The sequence below is a fragment of the Musa acuminata genome, chromosome BXJ3-8 (assembly GCF_036884655.1).
Source record: "Musa acuminata AAA Group cultivar baxijiao chromosome BXJ3-8, Cavendish_Baxijiao_AAA, whole genome shotgun sequence".
NCBI classification, from domain to species: Eukaryota; Viridiplantae; Streptophyta; class Magnoliopsida; order Zingiberales; family Musaceae; genus Musa; species Musa acuminata.
The window spans coordinates 27,116,081-27,139,227 of record NC_088356.1 but is presented as its reverse complement, the minus strand read 5'-3'; the positions used below and the strand labels follow the sequence as shown (position 1 = coordinate 27,139,227).

Below are 23,147 nucleotides of genomic sequence, written 5' to 3'. Positions count from 1 at the left end.
TTTGCCTTTGCAAATGCACTTACTAGATTGAGACTTCTCGCCAACATATCTCATATTGCACCCCTCGAGGCCTAGCAATATGTTAAACTCACTGAACACTTCAACCTCTACGAATGTATCCTTTTCATGCTGAATAAAAAGTTTCAATACACCATGGCATCGAGTTTCGATTGTCTTTGGACAGCCACGAACATTTCATCGTCCATATACAAGCCCTTGCATGAGTACCAAATTCTTCGAGTTAACAATTCCCCTCACTTTTGTGAGTTTTGCACAACTCTTTCGGTCGCTGAGCATCCCATTCCACTTTGCACGAACTTATCCTTTACTAAGCGCCTCACTTGCCATGGAGCACAATCAAGTATGGTTGCCAACGTCGAGTCGTAGCTCGAACTTAGTCATCCCAACATTTGTACGCTATGCATTCTTCCCAACTAACTTGTCCTCATAATACCTCTTGCGCGAAGGGTTGGCCATTACTTTGAATGTCAATCTCAAATGCTCGCTCCTCTGAGCGACTCCTTTTCCTTACATCTCCATGCTTGTTTCCTCCAAATGATCGTGCATGCTGGCTACCTTCAACGTAACCCCGCTAGGCCCCCCACGTTTGCATACAAGTGTTTTTATGTGTACTTGTCCCGCTCTGATATCATATGTCACGCACTTAGTTCGTTTGGCCTAAGTCATGCGACACCTTTGAGTGTCCATCCGCAAAGGTTAACCTCTTCAAAACCTCTTATGGTTCCTTAAGACCTACAAAAGAGAAAACATATTAGACAAAATGTTTCACTCGATATCCACAAACAATCATTTCAACAAACACTTTATAGCCAATGCAAATTACAAATAGACTTTACAAGTTCTAAACGATCGCACAAAAAAAGGTCCAAAATAATTCATTAAAGATCGAAATCCTCATAAGTGCCCACATGATACAACCTTTGTTTGCAAACCTACGATGATCACCAAAACTAAAGAAATTGAGGGTACTAAGTCTACTGTCAGCCCTTTACGTGCTGTGCAAAGGATGAACAAAACCGAAAAACACGGACATACATGAGTATGTTTATAGTTTTGTTTATGACCCGTCGATCACTTCTTTTACGGCACAAAACAAAACCAATATGCTCCTTGCAATCCCGCTCACGGATGGACATACTCCTCGTCGATCGCTTCTTTCATTTCCCATGCTTCCTTCTCACTCATGGCCTGTCCAAAGAATGCTTAGGCAAGAACAATAACAAGAATAACAGCAATCATAAAACGAACTTGTAACAGCAAGCTAAAATTTCAATTTACCTCTAATGCTTCAACTACCATCTTTTGGTTGCCCTTAAATGCATGACCAAGTTCTTTTTTTGACGGCACAATAAGTAATTTCTGGAGTCTTATCGAGTATTATGATGAAGAAAAGCTTACCTCCACCTCTCTGGGTTCTGAGAACTTCTCATGAGCAACCAAAGGAACACCACTTTTCTCCTGTACATAGATTCATGTAAGTTCAATTACACTCAAGATGGTCCAGGTTTGGTTACTTGTAGAATATCAAGGGCAAGCACATTTGGTATATAATGCGTAATTTGGTATGAGATAGAGTTACTGATCATTAACTAGTGATCAATTAAATATGAGAGTGAGAGAATTAGACTCTGATCACCCAAGAAGGCAAATACAAAGTCCACTTGTGTGAGAAGTAATAATCACATAAAATGTATGAAGTGACACAGAAAACAAGTTTCCATATGTTATATTGGATAAGTAATGAACCTGTCATGAGTTACTTTCCAGTGTTACATACTTCTGAATTGCTTCAAGATAATGCAAAGGGTTTACAATACTAAATATCTTTATTCACTAAAGCATCCATGGTGATGAGGTCCCTGGAACTCACTGAATGAGCCCGTAGATCATAAGCAGATCTGTCAGCAATGCCAATACATTCGATCCAACCATAGGAGCACTCTATCTCCGCATCCCAACAGTCCGCAGCATAATGAGCCATTTCATTTGGCAAATGCTGCCTGAAGTGTAAACGATCTTTATCTATTCCAAGGTGTGTTGGGCTGACAGCTCATATTTAGCCCAATGTGGGTTTTATCAACCTATAGTCCACACCCCTTCTTAATCTAATCTAATCCTAGATCAATATAAGGAGGGTGTGGTGGCTGTGTTTTGGCAAGGAGGTGGCTACGTTTTTTGGGCAGAAAAGGAAAACAAGGACAATGTAGAGAGACTATTCTCAATCATCTAGCAGTGTTCTCATCTCAAGTTAGATCAAATCTACAGTAGACTCTTGCCATGATTACTTGGGGAGGTTTTAGATATCATGGACAGTGACGTGATCCTTGTATCCCAATTGTTCTCTTGTGATTATTGCTAGGGTTTAGGGCAAGAGATTGAGATTTGTATATTCATTATTCTCATGGTGGATTATCTCTAGTTTGCCCCGTGGTTTTTACCCTTCACATTGGAGGGGTTTTCCACATATATCTTAGTGTTCTATTTGATTGTGATTTCATTTAATTCCGCTGCATATCATGGTCTGCATATCACGTATATCTTAGTTGCAGGCATTGTTACTTCTCAGTTCATTACCAGAAAGTTTGGAGACACTGATTTTCCTCAGTAATTATGCGTCAGATGGTACTGTCACCATAAGTCAAGTAACAAGCAGTTTGTTGAATGAGGAGCTGAGAAGAAAGAGTTCAGCAACATCTCAGAATGATTCACAGGCACTTATCTCAGAGAACAGAGGAAGGTCAAAGTCTAGAAGCAGTTCACGCATGAGTAGGAGCAAGTCAAGATCAATAAAAGATATTGTTTGCTATAACTGTAGTGAGAAAGGACATCACAAGAACAAATGTAAGCAACCTAAGAAGAGCAAGAAAAAGGGAAAAGAAGTGGAGTCTATAAAGTCGAAAGATAATATCATAGCTACAGTGCAGGGTGGTGATTATTTAATTTTATCTCCTTCTGATGATATTTTTTCTTGTGTATGTTAGGATCTTGAGTGGGTGATTGACACAAGTGCTTCTTATCATGCTACACCACAGAGGGAGTTTTTTGCTATATACAGGTCTGGAAATTTTGGTGTTGTCAAGATGGGCAACTATGGCAAGCAGACATCATAGGCATGGGTGATATTCATTTAAAGACCAACCTTGGTTGCAAGTTGGTCCTTAAGGATATGAGGCATGTGATTGACTTGATGCTAAATTTAATTTCAGTTGGAAGGCTAGATGATGAAGACTATGATAGCATATTTCATAGAGGGCAATAGAAGCTCAGTAAGGGTTCTCTTGTAATAGCTAATGGAAAGAAATATCATACTTTATACAGGTTGCAGGCTAAAGTTTATGGTGAGCAATTAAATGCTACAGAAAAAGACTTCAGCATGGAGTTGTGACATAGGCGATTGGGACACATGAGCGAGAAGGGGCTGTAAGCTCTTTCCAAGAGAGAGGTATTACCAGACCTCAAAGGTATACATTTGAACCCTTGTATTGATTATTTGGCAGGTAAACAACATAGAGTTTCATTTGCTAGTCCTACTTTGTCTAGAAAAATGTATGCCTTAGACCGTGTTTATACAGATGTATGTGGTCCTTTGAGGACAAAAACTCCTAGTGGATTTGTTGATGTTCTTGGTATAAGTGGTGCACTTTATTTTGTCACTTTTATAGATGATTTTTCCAGGAAAGTTTGGGCCTATGATTTGAAGACCAAAGATCAGGTTATTAATGTCTTCAAAGAGTTTCATGCCAGGGTTAAAAGGGAGACAGAAAGGCAATTAAAATGCATAAGATCAGATAATAGTGGTGAGTATACAAGATTATTTAATGATTATTACAGGTCACATGGGATCCAACATGAGATGACAATTCCTGGTACACCTCAGCATAATGCTATTGCAGAGAGGATGAACCGCACAATCATGAAAAAAATCAGATGTATGCTTTCATATGCCAAGCTACCCAAAAGGTTTTGGAATGAGGCTTTGAGGACTACAGTTGATGTGATCAACTTATCACAATGTACAACCCTAGATGGTGATGTTGCAGAGCATGTATGGTTAGAGAAAGATATTTTCTACAGGCATTTGAGATTGTTTGGTTATCGTGCATTTGCACATATTCCAAACAATGAGAGGTCCAAGCTGGATGGTAAGTCTAAAGAATATATTTTTCTTGGCTACTTACATGATTATTTTGGTTACAGGCTTTGGGATCTAGAAAAGTAGAAGGTGTTTAGAAGCAGAGACGTAGTCTTCTTTGAGGATCAAACTTTTGAAGATTTGAAGAAGAAGGCACTAGCCAATACTTCTATAGAAGGATTAGCAGATTGTGACCCAATTACTCCTCCAGTATATCAGGGTGATGGGGGAGATGTGCAGGAAGATAGTGTAGAGCCTGATGTTGATCTACCTGCAGGACATGTTGAGCAAGAAGAAGTTGGAGAGCAACTTCCCGCAAAACCTCAATTGAGAAGATCTTCTAGACAACGTCAACCTTCCAGAAGGTACTCTATATATGAGTATGTGATGCTTACTGATGCAGGTGAACCAGAGAATTACCAGAAAGCAATTGAAAGTGAGCAGAAAGAGAAGTGGTTAGTTGCTATGCAAGAAGAGATGGATGCTCTTCAGAAACCACACTTATGATTTGGTGCTACTACTAAATGGAATGAAGGCCTTGAAGAACAAGTGGGTTTTTAGGTTAAAGACTCAAGAATATTGTTCTCAACCAAAGCACAAAGCTAGATTGGTTGTGAAAGGCTTTGGTCAAAAGAAAGGTATTGACTTTGAAAAGATTTTTTCTCCTGTTGTTAAAATGTCTTCTATTCGTGTTGCTCTTGGTATTGCTGCTAGCCAGGACTTGGAGGTTGAACAGTTAGATGTGAAGACAGCTTTCCTTTATTGGGATTTGGAGGAGGAAATTTATATGTGTTGAATCTCGGATTTTGATGATGAAGTCAATTGTCATTTGTTGTCTAATCTATGTGTTTGAGATAAGTGTGCAGGATTAACTACGATGAAAGTTAGACAAGCAGCAGGAGTTGCGCCGGAGTCAAGTTCATGATCACGTTGGGAGTTCGAGAGTTCGACGGAAGTTCGGACGGTCATCGGAGGTTCTGCGAGAACAGATCCGAGAAGTCCAGAAGCTTGCCAAGCGAAGCTCGTCGGAACTTGCCAAGTGGATCGTCGCAAAGTCCAGGAGTTTGCCGGAAGTCCGCAGGAGCATCACCGAGGGTTCATCGGATGATCGACGGAAGTTCGCCGGAAACTCGCCGGAAGAAGCGATTGACGCACCGAAGCAAAGCTGCAGAAATTGTCTTAGATCTAATCGTAGTTAGCACGTTGATTAAGTTGGAAAATGGGAGGTGATCCCATTAGCTTAATCTTGGGGCAATTGGGCCCCTGAAAGACTGAAATTGGGCCGAATGGAGCTAACCATTCGGACCCTGATTGCACCAGAAGGTGCAACCGCCTAGGCCAGGAGGTGGCACCGCCTGGGCTAAGCCTCCCAGCGAGACTGGGCGGTGCAACCTCCCCAGCCGGGAGGTGGCACCGCCTGAGCTCAGTCTTCGAGCTAGACTGGGCGGTGCAACCTCCCTGACAGAGAGGTGGCACCGCCTGAGCTCAGTCTTCGAGCAAGACTGGGCGGTGCAACCTCCCTAACAGAGAGGTGGCACCGCCTGAGCTCGGTCTTCGAGCTCTGCCAGGCGATGCAACCTCTCCAGTCAAGAGGTGCAATCGCCTGATCCCGGAATTCTGGGATTTGATCGTTTTGAGCTCCAAATTTGAACTGGGTTGGGGCCTATAAATACCCCACCCATTCAGCACTGAAAAGATACAGACCTATACCGAAATCTTGATCTTTTCTGTGATTCTAAGAGCTCAAAAGTGTTGTAAAGCCTTTAAGTCTCCTCCTTCTGTTCTTCAAGTTTTGAGTTGTAAAGTGAGGAGAGAAAGGTCTGTAAAGGTTGTCTCCTGAGCCTGCCAAAAGGAGAGAAACTGTAAAAAGGGCAGTTGGCCTTCGCCTAATTGAAGGAAGGCCTCTAGTTGACGTCGGTGACCTCGTCGGTGGAGGAAGCCAAAAGTGGAGTAGGTCAAGACTGACCGAACCACTCTAAATCTCTTGTTTGCGTTTATTTTGAGCACTTTATCATTACTGCAAACCTCCTTCATAACTACTGCATTCTGCGCTTTTATGAACAAGTTCTAAGTGCTGTTCTTTCCGAATCTGCATTCAGACGTAAATCGGTGTTTTCGTACATTACAGTTTACATTTCCGTTTTGATTCTGCAAAACTATCTTCTACGCCTTCACGAACAAGTTTTTAAGTGCTGATCTATCCGAATCTGCTTTCAGACGTAAACCAGCGTTTTCGTACGATATTTACATTGCAGTTTACGTTTACGCCTTGATTCTGCAAAACTGTCTTCCGCGCTTTTACGAACGAGTTTCTAAAGTTCATATCCCTTTGAAACTGCGTCTAGACGTAAAAATTACGTTTAGACGTAAACTGTGTAAAGACGTTTTAGACGTAAACTGAGTTTAGACGTAAATCTGCGTTTAGATGTAAAACTGCGTTTAGACGTAAATCTGCGTTTAGACGTAAAACTGCGTTCAGACGTAAATCTGAGTTTAGACATAAATCTGCGTTTAGACGTAAAACCGCGTTTAGACGTAAATCTACGTTTAGACGTAAAACTGCGTTTAGACGTAAATCTGAGTTTAGACGTAAATCTACGTTTAGACGTAAAACTGCGTTTAGACGTAAATCTGCGTTTAGACGTAAAACTGCGTTTAGACGTAAATCTGCATTTAGACGTAAACTGCGCTTAGACGCAAACTGCGCTTAGACGCAAACTGTGTTTAGACGCAAACTGCGCTTAGACGCAATCTGCGCTTAGACGCAAACTGCACTTAGATACAAACTGAGAATTAGCTTTTGCATCATAATAGTTTTTATTGAACGAACGCAGCTTTTGGTTTTAATCGCTGTAAGATTTCCGCTGCACTAATTCACCCCCCCCCCCCCCCCCCTCTTAGTGCTCTCGATCCTAACAATTGGTATCAAAGCGAGGTTAACTCTCTAACGGATTAAAACCCAAAGAGAAATGGCATACGCCGGAAACCAAGAGGGGCATTCTATTATGCGTCCACCCATGTTCAGTGGGACGGACTACACCTACTAGAAGACCTGAATGAGGATCTTTCTTATTTCTATGGATTTTGAACTGTGGAATCTTGTCGAAAACGGATTTTCGAAGTCTTCTCTTCCAATGATCGATTGGAATGATTTGGAGAAAAAGGCTTTCGCTCTTAATGCAAAGGCTATGAATGCCTTATTTTGTGCACTTGATAAAAACGAGTTTAACCGTGTTTCAACTTGTGAAACTGCATTTGATATTTGGCACACACTCGAAGTGACCCATGAGGGCACAAGTAGAGTAAAAGAGTCAAAACTCAATTTGTTGTTACATTCTCTTGAACTTTTCCGCATGAAACCGAGTGAAACCATTGGCGACATGTTTACCCGTTTCACGGATGTCGTCAACGGTCTAAAAGGACTCGGAAAGAGCTTTTCGGATTTTGAGCTGGTTAACAAAATACTAAGATCCCTTCCTAAGAGTTGGGATCCTAAAGTCACTGCTATTCAAGAGGCAAAAGATTTACGAAATTTCCCTCTTGAAGAACTAATCGGGTCATTAATGACCTACGAAATGACTTGTAAAGCTCATGAAGAGCAAGAAGACATCCTTCCAAAGAACAGGAAGGATATGGCACTCAAAACTTCTGAATGCCACTTGAGAGAAAACTCAAGTGATGAGGACTGTGATGATGACTTGGCACTTCTAACAAGAAAGTTTAAAAAGTTCTTTAAAAGAAACAAGTTTAAGAATGATGCAAAAAATAAACTTGAACCCAAGAAGGACCAAGTAATCTGCTATGAATGCAAAAAGCCGGGACACTACAAGAGTGATTGTCCCCAAGTCAAGAAGAGAACATCAAAGAAAAAAGCGCTTCAAGCAACATGGGATGACTCAAGCGCATCCGAAGAAGAAGAGTCCAACACCGAGCAAGTTGCTCATTACGCCTTAATGGCCATCGAAGATGAGGTAACAAATTCAATAGATACAGATTTATCTTTCGATGAATTATTAAATGCTTTCCATGAATTGTTTGATGAGTATAAGATTATCAGTAGTAAATACAAATTGCTAAAAAAGGAGCATGATAGTCTTATTTGTAATTTCGATAAGTTAAATGCTGAACATCATGATAGTTTAAGCCCATGCATAAAATGCCATAATCTAGAAACTCTCCAAAAAGAAAACTTGCTACTTAAGGATACCTTGAAGAAATTCGAGGTTGGTAGCAAGTCATTGAACATGATCCTTACAAACAAGGGTCACGTTCCCAAAAGGAGTGGAATTGGATTTGTGAGAAGTCCTCACCAAAATCCAACCACCTTCATAAAAGGCTCCATCTTACATGTTCAACAACAAACCAAGTGCAACTTCTGTTGCAAATCTGGACACAAGACACATTGTTGTCTATTCAAGAAAATAAGTCCAAACAAATTGATTTGGGTTCCTAAAGGAACCATGACAAATTCTATGCAACATGATAAGAAATGTAGATCTATTTATGAGGCACCCAAAAGCAAATGGGTTCCTAAAGATCATCCCTTCCTATAAAAACATTAAAATTTTAGGCCGGAGCAAGAAATAATATTCTGCTCCTTGACTCTTGATGGTCATAAACCAGGAATCAAAAAGGAACTCGCAACGCTTAAGTAACAAATGGAAGTTATGAAATCACAAATACGATTTGGATACAGCCTTATTAGAAACATATGATATCCAAATTCACATATCCCCTTGATCTTCAAAACCCGTTAACACTATCATCTACGAATTAATTCTTGTATCATGAAGAAACTAAATATGTCATGATCTTAAAAGGGATACCAAACAAACTATCAACATACGTATGACATATGCACGTTAAAAGATCTATCTTGATCGTACAAGAGCTTCTTCCTTAAATAAAAACTCATACGAAATCACGTAACAAACATTAATTGCTCTGAAACTCTCCTCAAGGCAAAGGCTCCCTGATCAAATCATATTAGGTGCTCACTGGCTGCAGGCGGTGGCACCTCTCCAGCTGGCGGTGGCACCTCCAGCTACCACGGGTTGCCAGAGGTTGCACCGCTCCAGCCAGAGGTGCAACCGCCCGCAACTCTGCCTTTTTAAACCCACACTAGGGCCGGTTGTGAAACCGACCCCAACTCACTCCCATTTCCTCCTCTACTCTTCCAAGTCTCCTCCATTCTCATTTCACTCCTCTAAGCCATCCAAATATCTTCCATTTCGGAGCAAAACATCAAGAATCCTTCCTTCTCTTGAAGATTTCACAAAGGTACTCTCTAAGAAGCCCTTAAATTCTGTTTTGCTCTTCATTTACTCTTGCTCATCATCATCCCTCTGAACAGCAGTAGTTATGGGATCTAGAAGATCCTCAAGGGACAAGGGAAAGAGGAGATTAATAGAAGAGTTTGATTTCACTCTTTTCGATTCAAAATACCATGCTGAAAAATTTCCCTCTTTCGAACTTAGATGTATCAGTAAGGGAAAATACGTAGATCTAAATGAACTAAGAGACTTAGAGACTATCCAATGGTTTGCAAACCTAGATCTACTTCCAATCTTGCAGATTAACGAACCCATCTATCCTAGGCTAGTTAGATTATTTTACAATAACATACAAATAGATGATGAAGAAAGGATGTCCACTTATCTTTTAGGACAACACATCACAATCACTGATAGGTTCATTTGTGATATAATAGGCATTCCCATAAAAAGCATAGGACTTTACTTCAGAGGATCATGGGATGATGAAAGTATTGGAACATCCTATGTTGAAGCCTTAGGAACAATCTTTGACAATCCTAACATAGCATTAGTTCCTAAAAGTTGTGAACATCTATTGCCTTTGAACACTAAGATACTTCATTATATCATGACTAGTATAATTCTTCCTAAACAATACCATCATTATGAAATAAGTCAATTAGAATTAAGAACTATGTACTCAATCATGAAGGGACATGACATCTGTCTTGGCTATCTTATTCAACAAAATATGTTAGAATTATATAAGAAAGATATGATGCTCCCATATGGTGGTATAATCACAAGAATAATGAAAGCTTACGACATTCTAATACCACCAGAAGAAGAAGTAATGAAAGTAGATCGATTCAGCATAATAAACAAAAATCTACTTCACCGACTAAGATGTTACTATAGAAACGGTAACTGGGTTAGAATCCCTAGAAGGACTGATCACCCTCAACCTGAACCAGAACCGGAAACACCAGTATTTAGGGGTACCCAATCTCCTCCGACCCTTCCCTTTGAGGAAACACATCCAGTTGAGCAAACTCATACATCCATCGAAGAAATTGGGATTCGAATGGATCGATTCGAACAGAGACAAGAACGGATTGAACAACGACAAGATCAAATCCTATCTGAGCTGCAGCAAATTCATAGTCAATTTGACTCCTTGTTTAGGCACTTTAATTTTCCACCTCATCAATGAACTTATTGAACACCTGTTATTGTTGTAAACTTCTTACTCACTTCTGATGTGCTGGCTGTAAACATCTATCGTGGTAAACATATATCTTGCATATTGTGGTAAAAGTTATCTCAGATTTTTATGGTATCATTACTGTTTGGTATGTGATGTGTCCAAATTAAGAATGTTGTGCTTTGAAACTAAAAGTTTTGAAAACCTTGTGCTTTGATTCAGAATTAGGAATGTTGATGTGTCCGAATAGATAAATTTGTTAAAATTATTTTTCGGACTATATTGAATGATCAAACCACTTGATTGCCATGTTTCTATGATTATATGTGAAAATCTGCAACAAAATCTTGTCCGAATGCATCTTATTTTTTGAATGCTATACACCAGATTTTCTCGTACACTTTCATGAAAAATAAGTTTCTGAAATAGATTTGATGAAGTGATTCATGTGTATGTATTTCATCCTGCAAAATCTTTACATAGACAATGGATTATAACAAAAAGGGGAAGAAGTATTTAAAGCAATCTATGTAAAATTCCTCTATAAGCTTGCTATTATTATTTTCCTGGTATCATAATTACTATGCTTTTTGTTGATGACAAAGGGGGAGATATATGAATAGATATATGAATTGATAAACACTGCCATGATTAGAAATACTATGAGTGATGCTATAAACACACTGCTATGATTATGCCATCCTTGCATCACCAAGAGATATATGAACATGTGCTAAAGTTTGCATTATGCCTTAAGTTGATATCTTATCATGTGAAGAAAATGTAAAACTTGCTAGAATATTTCAAATGTGTGCATCATGTAATAGTGCTTCACAGCTTTATATGATAATGTTCAAACTACATGATGAATAGTTACAAACACAATCATACAAACTTGATGATGTATGTCAAGCCTTGACATCATCCTTGAAGAGATACATCATGATGAGTATCATGATGGGAGTATTGATGAGTTTAACTGATCTAACTTATCAATACGTCACTTGAATTCTCAGGTCTTGAATTCAAGGTTGACTTATCTCAACTATGGCATATAGACAGGGGGAGTTAAGGATAACTCCATTATCAATTGATTGTCATCATCAAAAAGGGGGAGATTGTTGAATCTCGGATTTTGATGATGAAGTCAATTGTCATTTGTTGTCTAATCTATGTGTTTGAGATAAGTGTGCAGGATTAACTACGATGAAAGTTAGACAAGCAGCAGGAGTTGCGCCGGAGTCAAGTTCATGATCACGTTGGGAGTTCGAGAGTTCGACGGAAGTTCGGACGGTCGTCGGAGGTTCTACGAGAACAGATCCGAGAAGTCCAAAAGCATGCCAAGCGAAGCTCGTCGGAACTTGCCAAGTGGATCGTCGCAAAGTCCAGGAGTTTGCCGGAAGTCCGCAGGAGCATCACCGAGGGTTCATCGGATGATCGACGGAAGTTCGTCGGAAACTCGCCGGAAGAAGCGATTGACGCACCGAAGCAAAGCTGCAGAAATTGTCTTAGATCTAATCGTAGTTAGCACGTTGATTAAGTTGGAAAATGGGAGGTGATCCCATTAGCTTAATCTTGGGGCAATTGGGCCCCTGAAAGACTGAAATTGGGCCGAATGGAGCTAACCATTCGGACCCTGATTGCACCAGGAGGTGCAATCGCCTAGGCCAGGAGGTGGCACCGCCTGGGCTAAGCCTCCCAGCGAGACTGGGCGGTGCAACCTCCCCAGCCGGGAGGTGGCACCGCCTGAGCTCAGTCTTCGAGCTAGACTGGGCGGTGCAACCTCCCTGACAGAGAGGTGGCACCGCCTGAGCTCAGTCTTCGAGCAAGACTGGGCGGTGCAACCTCCCTAACAGAGAGGTGGCACCTCCTGAGCTCGGTCTTCGAGCTCTGCCAGGCGGTGCAACCTCTCCAGTCAAGAGGTGCAACCGCCTGATCCCGGAATTCCGGGATTTGATCGTTTTGAGCTCCAAATTTGAACTGGGTTGGGGCCTATAAATACCCCACCCATTCAGCACTGAAAAGATACAGACCTATACCGAAATCTTGATCTTTTCTGTGATTCTAAGAGCTCAAAAGTGTTGTAAAGCCTTTAAGTCTCCTCCTTCTGTTCTTCAAGTTTTGAGTTGTAAAGTGAGGAGAGAAAGGTCTGTAAAGGTTGTCTCCTGAGCCTGCCAAAAGGAGAGAAACTGTAAAAAGGGCAGTTGGCCTTCGCCTAATTGAAGGAAGGCCTCTAGTTGACGTCGGTGACCTCGTTGGTGGAGGAAGCCAAAAGTGGAGTAGGTCAAGACTGACCGAACCACTCTAAATATCTGGTTTGCGTTTATTTTGAGCACTTTATCATTACTGCAAACCTCCTTCATAACTACTGCATTCTGCGCTTTTACGAACAAGTTCTAAGTGTTGTTCTTTCCGAATCTGCATTCAGACGTAAATCGGTGTTTTCGTACATTACAGTTTACGTTTTGATTCTGCAAAACTGTCTTCTACGCCTTCACGAACAAGTTTCTAAGTGCTGATCTGTCCGAATCTGCTTTCAGACGTAAACCAGCGTTTTCGTACGATATTTACATTGCAGTTTACGTTTACGCCTTGATTCTGCAAAACTGTCTTCTGCGCTTTTACGAACGAGTTTCTAAAGTTCAGATCCCTTTGAAACTGCGTCTAGACGTAAAAATTACGTTTAGACGTAAACTGTGTAAAGACGTTTTAGACGTAAACTGAGTTTAGACGTAAATCTGCATTTAGACGTAAAACTGCGTTTAGACGTAAATCTGCGTTTAGACGTAAAACTGCGTTCAGACGTAAATCTGAGTTTAGACGTAAATCTGCGTTTAGACGTAAAACCGCGTTTAGACATAAATCTGCATTTAGACATAAAACTACGTTTAGACGTAAATCTGAGTTTAGACGTAAATCTACGTTTAGACGTAAAACTGCGTTTAGACGTAAATCTGCGTTTAGACGTAAAACTGCGTTTAGACGTAAATCTGCGTTTAGACGTAAACTGCGCTTAGACGCAAACTATGCTTAGACGCAAACTGTGTTTAGACGCAAACTGCGCTTAGACGCAATCTGCGCTTAGACGCAAACTGCACTTAGATACAAACTGAGAATTAGCTTTTGCATCATAATAGTTTTTATTGAACGAACGCAGCTTTTGGTTTTAATCGCTGTAAGATTTCCGCTGCACTAATTTACCCCCCCCCCCCCCCCCCCTCTTAGTGCTCTCGATCCTAACAATATGGAGCAACTAGAAGGCTTCAAAGTTAAAGGTAAAGAGAACTTTGTCTGTAAATTGAAGAAGAGCTTGTATGGGCTAATGCAAGCTCCAAGATAGTGGTACAGAAAGATTGATTCATTTATGACAGAAAATAGATACAAAAGAACAGCTTCAGATCATTGTGTGTATATCAAATGGTTTGGTGAGGATTTTATTATTCTCTTACTTTATGTTGATGATATGCTTATTCTTGGGAAAAATATATCTAAAATTGACAGATTGAAGAAAGAGCTGAGTGAGTCTTTTGCAATGAAGGACATGGGGCTAGCAAAGCAAATACTAGATATGCAGATTTTCCGTGACAGGAAAAATAAGAAGATTTGGTTGTCATAGGAGAAAAACATCGAGAAGGTATTGGAAAGATTCAGTATGAGCAATGCAAATCCAGTTGGTTCTCCTCTTGCAAGTCACTTCAAGTTATGCTCAGAACAGAGTCTGTCAAGTGATGAGGAGAAGGAGAAAATGCAAAAGGTTCCTTATGCTTCAGCAGTTGGAAGTTTAATGTATGCAATGGTATGTACGAGGCTAGACATCGCATATGCAGTTAGTGTTACTAGCAGATTTCTTGTAAATCCAGGCAAAGAGCACTAGGCAGCAGTGAAGTGGATTTTTAGATATCTCAGAGGGAGCTCTAAGGTTTGTTTAAGCTTTGGAGGTGGATCACATGTGTTGACAGGTTACACAGATATAGATATGACAAGAGATATAGATATGACAAGAGATATAGATACGAGGAAGTCTACTTTAGGTTATGTACTTACTTTTGCAGGGGGAGCTGTGTCATGACAATCCAGGTTGCAAAGGTATATTGCTCTCTCTTCCACAGAAGCAAAATATATTGCTGTTACAGAGGTATGCAAATAAATGTTATGGATGAAAGAATTCTTACATGAATTGGGGCTGAAACAGAAAAATTATGTGGTGCATTGTGACAGCCAGAGTGTCATCTATTTGTGTAAGAACCCAATGTTTCATTCCAAGTCAAAGCATATAGATATCATATATCACTGGATTCGAAATGTATTTGAAGAGAAGCAGTTGCAGCTTCAGAAAATTCATACATATGACAACGGAGCAGACATGTTGACAAAGACTTTACCAAAAGAAAGTCGGGAGATATGCCGACAGCTGGTCGGCATGGCTTCACATTGAAGAGTCATGGGACAACCTCCCTTATGGGTTGAAGGGGGAGGTTGTTAGGCTGACAACCCATATTCAGCCCAATGTGGGCTTTATCAGCCTATAGCCTACACCCCCTCTTAACCTAACCCTAGATCAATATAAGAGGGGTGTGGTGGCTGCGTTTTGGCAAGGAGGCGGCTGTGTTTTTTGGGCAGAAAAGGGCAGCAACGTAGAGAGCTTTGCAGTAGAAAAGAGGAGAAGAGAAAGACAGAAAAATAAGAGAAAGAAAGGGAAGAAAATAAGGACAATGCAGAGAGACTGTTCTCAATCATCTAGCAGTGTTCTCATCTCAGGTTAGATCAAATCTACAGTAGACTCTTGCTGTGATTATTTGGGGAGGTTTTAGATATCGTGGACAGTGACGTGATCTTTGTATCCTAGTTGTTCTCTTGTGATTGTTGCTAGGGTTTAAAGCAAGAGATTGAGATTTGTATATTCATTATTCTCATAGTGGATTATATCTAGTTTGCCCCGTGGTTTTCACCCTTCACATTGGAGGGGTTTTTCACGTATATCTTAGTGTTCTATTTGATTGTGATTTCATTTAATTCCGTTACATATCATATATCATGGTCTGCTAGTATTTGTTCATATACAAAGATTATTCCACTTTATATCCCCATCAAAAAAAGATATACCTTCCCTATGAAGCAGCCTAAGTGTTTCATTGTTGACAATTGTCTGTCATTCAAGTTCTATAAACAGAAGGCCTCGTTATAACGCATTAGAAGTATATAGAGTGGGAGAGATATAAACCAACCTTTGAAACTGCCTCACCAAGGATCATAGGTTTTGCTGTTTCCCCTGTCATTTGCTCCTTCCTAGGAAACATCAAAAACGTTCAATCTCCACTAATGTAAATTCACGAACTCGCAAAAGACCTTGGCAAGGTGAAATCTGCACATCATATATTTTAATAAAGTATGATTAGATAACAGTTGAATGAGGAGAAAATAACATTGACAAACCTCATCATAACAAAATCCATTCTTTACGGATTGGTCATAGCAGTGAAATCAAGACGTGCTAGGGCAAGGCAAGGTTAACACCACATAGGCACACACTTGGGCTCGGGCTTTGGACGATCCAGGCACTCACCTAGCCCAAATTGATTTAAGTTACGGTGATTTGAATCTGAATTCAGTTCAACCAAATCACTCAAGTGAAGCTATGATTTAGAAGAAAAAAAAAAAATCAAATTATATGATAAGATAATGATTACAAATGCTTTTGCACCTTCTATATTTTACAATAACAACGATTCATATTAATTACATCAACATTTTTTACTATTTTATCTATTTTCGATCAGATGAGTCACAGTCATTTAATAAGACCTCGTAGTTCTTTACTATTTTTATTTTAGAGATATCTATAATATAGATCACACATCGTAGGGATCTTAATCACATTTATTAACAATACATCTATCTGATAGACATATAAAATAAATTTACATTAGTTTATATTGATGCTGTATGATTGGACTCTTTCAATGATTTGACAAAGGGAATTATCCAAAATTATTATTCATGTGTATTGTTAACGAATGCGATTAAGATGTGTTTCTATAATATAAATGCGTCTGAAATAAAAATCTTAAAGCTACGAGGTCTCACTAGCAGACCTACTATGTTCGTTCAGTAGGTGACTCATCTGATCATCAAAGATAGATAAAATAGTAAGAAAATACCAATTTAATTAACATAAATGGTTGTTATTATAGCACATGGAAGTGCAAAAGCATTTGAGATCACTAACTAAAATTACCTAATGCCATATAATCTGACTTATTTTTTAAAAATCACAACTTCACTTGAGTGACTATACTTAATCCTCATATAGTGGACCCATTGGTGTATGCTTTATTTAACATTGACCTCATGTCTAACATGTATCTTAAACCTAGAACCTTGAACCCTAGAACTAGTCAAACTTGAAAGATCCAAGCAGATGAAGTAAGCAATTTGTAAATAAGACAATGCCCATAACAGAACAGACACATTCATGATCAAATATTGATCGAACACGTGCCACGATATACCAACTTAACCCTTTTAGTTTACCAATAAGAAAAATATTACAGATAAGATTGTGCCTAACACAGAAAACATATTGATGTATAGATCTTTGGTGCTAAAAGCTCAATAGCTAGAGCAAAAGAGAAAAATGCAATGGTACCAGACCTCATTTCTAAATGCCTGGCCAATCTGAGCTGCTGCGAACAGAAGCTTGTTACCGTTGTAATAATACAAGTCTTTAAAGTTTACGAAGATACCTTGTGCTGTCTCTGGCCGCATATATCTAGAACCACACGTTAAGCATTTTACAACTAAATGCAAACTGCTACTAACTGACTTGTCATGTATCCAGTAAATTTATGCAAATTATCTCACCCGGTCATATTGTCACGGACTTAGCTGGTTTTGCCTAAGTCGTTCGGCACCCTTGCGTGTCCGTCCGCAAAGGTCAGCCTCCCCGAAGCCTCCCATTGTCCCATAGGACCAACAAAAGAGAGAACGAGTTAGAGAGAACGCCACTCGGGATCCACAAGCAAATATCTCCGAAAACACTTCATAGACAATGCAAATTACAAACAGACTTTACAAGCTCTGAGCAGTTGCACAACAAAGGGTAAAATAGTCCACTATAGACCGAAAATCTCTCACACGTGTCCTCATGACACAACCTTTATTTACAAGCCTAAAACGGCCACCAACCTAACTAAAATAGGACTATTAAGCCTTTGGTCGTCCCTCTACATGTTGTACAAAGCATGAACATACCAAAAGACACGAACATACATAAGCATTATATCAAACATTCTGTTTAGAAGTTTGTCCGTGACATTCTCCCCCACTTATTCCTTCGATGTCCTCGTCGAAGCCTTTGTTGATACTGCAACTCCTCGCCTTTACTGAGTCTTCAATCTTCTGCTCTAGCTGCAATGCGCCTCTTGGCTCCTAGCTGCTCTCCGCTGTTGTTGAGTAGTCGAACATTTAATCCGCTATGCTGCTTCAACTCGCCAATGACTCTGACTCTAGTGTGGGGTTGGCTGAGTTGTGTTGATCCCTGTTGGTTCCTACGAATCCTCCAGATGAAGGAAAAGACCATCCTTACTAAGCGCCAGTCTCTCAAATGCTCATGCTGCTTGAACTGGGTGGATGCCTGTTGGAGCTTTAACGAGCATCGTCTCGCAAACTTCTGAAGTTTTTGGGTCCTTCCTCCACAAAATTTGCCCATTAACTCTTCTTTCACTTAGTTGTCACTTCTAATTAGGTTCACATCACTTCCGTTTTCAAATGACAGTTCGTTGGGAAATGAAGCAGGCAATCTACTCTCAGTAGCACTGATCATCGTTGGTGAGGATTTGACAACTATTGTCTTCCATTATCTTCGAAGGGTCTTTGAACATGTGCAGAGCTCCTCTGCTAGATAGATAAGAGAATTGGGGTACTCGGTTTCGCCTAGTCTCTTAAGAGTTGAGAAGTGTTTGAAGTGTTTGCACTTCTTGCATTGAGTTAGTTACTGTGATTCACCTACTCAATACCATCGAACTTCTAGAATGCAAGAAGTTTTCACCCCAACTTGGAGTGATTCTCTCATAGGTTTGGTCGCCTTTGGCATTGTACTGTCTTCTCCATCAACCCTGCCGCCTACTCCACTAAGTAGCAAAGGTACAGCACCGCGTACTGTTTACTTCGTTCCTTGGTCATACACTCTTGCTTGACCCGAAGTCCTTCACTTTCAGCTATCTTGATGAGAAGTTCATTGACATCTTATGAAGTTCCTTGGCCTCTGCCCTTCACTTTCAGCTATCTAGAAGCTCCTTCGCCTACTCTTTGCTCACACTTCTGAAGCACTTGAAGTGTTTGCACTTCTTGCATTGAGTTAGTTACTGTGATTCACCTTCTCAATACCATCGAACTTCTAGAATGCAAGAAGTTTTCACCCCAACTTGGAGTGATTCTCTCATAGGTTTGGTCGCCTCTGGCATTGTACTGTCTTCTCCATTAACCCTGCCGCCTACTCCACTGAGTAGCAAAGGTACAGCACCGCGTACTGTCTACTTTGTTCCTTGGTCATGCACTCTTGCTTGACCTGAAGTCCTTCACTTTCAGCTATCTTGATGAGAAGCTCATTGACACCGGTCTTATGAAGTTCCTTGGCCTCTGCCCTTCAGCCTTGTCTCGGTACTTGGAGTTTGCCTCCGCATGCTCCACCTCCTCGGCCCCTTTCACGACCAAGCGCTCTCCCTCCATGAGAGCAAGGGATCAATGACTTTCACGGAAGTCTCGCCTCTATGGTACCATGGCGTTGCTATGCCCATGACCCTACTATCCATCGCCTCGCATCTGCATCCCTTTTCTTTACGATCAGTAGATATGTTTCTATGGCACTCCACTGAGTCTACCTCCATTCTAACTAATGCTTGATTTTGGGTAGCTAAGTCCCTTTGGACTCGTCGTCACTTCCTCGCCCCTTTCGACCCCCTGCTTCAACACCTCTGTGTTCTCCAAGCAGCTCCCTTTGGTCGATGGAAAGACAGACTACAACTCCAATGCATGGCCTCTGGCATCGCATTATAGGATTTGCACCGATTCTGTTCTCCTTAGCTTCTTTGGTAGCAACGTTCGCTTATTCGACCTTGTCCTCTGACTTGTCGGGCTCCCTTAAGCGAATATGGGCTCTAGAGCAGTCCAACTCTCTAGCTGCTTCGATCAGACCTCTACATGATCAAGTCCCTCCCATGAGACTCACTGGTACTTGCATTCGAACTTTTCCCTTGTTGAAACACAACCCCCATATGCTGATGACCAAGGCTTTCATCCGATACAAAATTTGATGCATGCACGGAAGACCTGCCTCTGCGGTACCATGGCCTTCACACCTTAAATTCATAGCCCTTCTTGCCATCATGTTGTTTACCGAAGTGGAGCTTTTAGTAGCTCCCGATTATACCTCCATATGATCTAGTCCCTCACGGGACTATGTCGTGTGTATCGTATTTGCCACGAACCGTTCCACCACGATCCGCTGCACCATGTTGCCTCCTGGTGACATCTCCATTGCATTCTGATCCTTGTGGGATGAACTCGAATTGTGATCCCTCCATGTGTAGCCTTTGCCAATATATCGTAGGGTCCCTTCTACCTTCGATTTTGTTCGCTTCTTTGGCAATTGACCTTCATCCACCCACTCTTGGGTCACACCTAGATGAAGCACCGCTCTAGGACAGTCCGTCGCCTAGTAGCTCCTGAAGTCCACTGACTTCGCTATAATTAGTGCACCATTGTCTAGATCCTGGGCCTCTGCCCCTACCAGCACAATCTCCGCTGCGCACCGCTTCCTTCATGGCAACTTGAATGACAACACTGGCATATTCTTCAAGAGTACCGGCCTCTGCGTCCTCTTGCCTCGTGCTAAGGCCTTCTAAACCCAACTTCGCCTCCGCAAATTGAGTCGCCTTAGTTCCTCCATCAAATGCTCCTCCGAGATAAGGTGCATGTGCCCAGAAGCTCCCTTCGTCTTTGGCACCATGCAAGATGAGTCCGCTCTGTCAGAATGAATGACCCATGGAACAACATGATCCTACTCTTGCCTTTGCAAGAGTTCATATCCTTGACCTTTGTCCAAGGAAAGCACTATGCCTCCGCTCTATGTTCCATCTTCTATGCTGGCTCCCTTCATGCAGCTTGGGTACTTCGCCAAGTTACACCAAAGTTGCTCCACTCCTCGTTTTTGCATTGAGTTGATGGTGGCCCTCGCGCCCACCATTCCACGAGTCAACCTTCCCTTGAGTCCGATCTCTATATCGACTCCAAGTGTGCCTTCATTTGTGTTGCTTTGGGTCGCTCCTCCACTTGATCTCGCAATGCATCTACCAATGCATTCTCTCGAGCGAGATCATGCGACGACTCCTCGTCGCTTGCTCAGTCCATTGAGCTTCGTGGAGTTGTTGTTTGTTGAGGTCTCCTCCTCAACTTGTGAGGTCCGTCCCACATGATTCTCCCTCTGGAGAGCTGGGACTTATCCCTCCTGGATAACTGTCCCGTTGGAGCAACATCTTTCTTCGTTTCAGAGACCACTATCCCCTTGGACTACTCCGATCTACTGAACAAACTGTGCATTGTTCTGCCTTCTGCAAACACCCTTGCTAGATTGCGACTCCACGTCAATACAACCCCTGCTGCACCACTCAAGGCCTAGCAACATGCTGAACTCGTTACACACTTTAGCCTCCTACAAACGTATCCTTCACATGTAGAAGAGAAAGTTTCAATGCTCCATGGCACCGAGTTTCGGTCGTCTTGGGATGGCCGTGAACATTCCATCGTCCGCATACAAGCCTATGCATATGTACCGAATTCTTTGAGTTAGCAATTCCCCTCACCTTTGTGAGCTTTGCACAACTCTTTCAGTCGCTAAGCAACTCATTCCACCTTGGATGGTCTCATCCTTTACCAAGCGCCTCGCTTGCCTTGGGCACCATCAAGTATAGTTGTCAACGTTGAGTCGTAGCTCAAACTCAGCCATCCCAACCTTTGTGTGCTCCGCATTCTTCCAAGCTTGTTTGTTCTTATGGTGCCTCTTACGCGAAGGGTTGGCCATTCCTCTGAATGCCAATCTCAGATGCCCGCTCCTCCGAGCGACTCCTTTTCCCTACATCTCCATGCCCGTTTTCCCCCAAACGGTCGCGCGTGTGCTGACTGCCCTCAACGCAGCCCCGCTAGGTCCCTCACATTTGCATGATAAGTGTTTCTATGAGTGCTTGTCCCGCTCTGATACCATCTATCACGGACTTAGCTGGTTTTGCTTAAGTCGTGCGGCACCCTTACGTGTCCGTCCGTAAAGGTCAACCTCCCCGAAGCCTCCCATTGTCTCTTAGGACCAACAAAAGAGAGAACGGGTTAGAGAGAACACCTCACTCGGGATCCACAAGCAAACATCTCCGAAAACACTTCATAGACAATACAAATTACAAATAGACTTTACAAGCTCTGAACAGTTACACAAAAAAGGGTAAAATGATCCACTATAGACCGAAAATCTCTCACACGTGTCCTCATGATACAATATTTATTTACAAGCCTAAAGCGGCCACCAACTTAACTAAAATGAGACTATTAAGCCTTCGACCGTCCCTTATATGCTGTATAAAGTATGAACATACCAAAAGATACGGACATACATAAGCATTACATCAAACATCTTTCTGAAACAGGTTGAATGGGTAAGGATCAGAAAGTGGGTTCTTGGTGTCTGTTGCTGTTATGCTATACTCCTTCAGCTTTGTGCCCAACTCGTCAGCAGAAAGATCATCCAGCACTGCTAAGGACATGCTTAAGCTCTGCAACCTTCTCTGCTGACAATGTAAGATCCTTTTCAAGCTTCTCTTTGCAATAGCCCTGTCTTCTCATCTTTAACTATCAGATCAGTGAACTTATCAACATGTCCAGATGCCTTGAGAACAATTTCAGGCGTCACTCAGGAGCAATCAACCTCCAGCAATTTCAGGCGTCTCCCAGGATGAGGCTGGGGATTCAGTGACAGCGGAGAACGCGAACGCGGGACGCGAAAGCCAAGTGGGAAGGGCATCTTTGGGTGGAAATATCTCGCAACCTTCCTGGTTAACGGGCCAGCAAATATCAGCAGCCTATATGGCTTTTGGCGTTAGAAATCTTTTGATCATTTGAGCCCATAAGACAATCATCCGTCATCGATGTGGACTCGTCCACATCAATTTCAGTCAACATAAATTTTTTTTTATTGAAGTAGTTTATCTTGATAATTAATAATGACTATAGAATAAAATATCATAAATAAAAAAACTATTTTTTTCTCAGGATGAACTCTTAACTTTCTAACTTAGCGTAAGATAGATTTTTTATCAAATATAAGAGAATTTCACCTTCAAAAAAAATTATCTCATGGGCTCAGATTAAGGCTCTTTAAAGAGTTTTAAGTCTGACAGTCAAGTCTTTCTTGATCAAGTAGTATCCCTGGTCAAGCTTCTTTATCAAACTTTAAGACCTCACTTCAGTTAAAAATAGAATTCTTCAAAATTTT

The 23,147-nt window shown here is 41.3% G+C and overlaps 1 pseudogene; it reads right to left on the bottom strand.

Moving 5' to 3' along the window:
• Positions 1–1,143: 1,143 nt before the first annotated feature.
• On the bottom strand, positions 1,144–22,676 carry LOC103994868 (glycine--tRNA ligase, mitochondrial 1-like; annotated as a pseudogene).
• Positions 22,677–23,147: the final 471 nt, after the last annotated feature.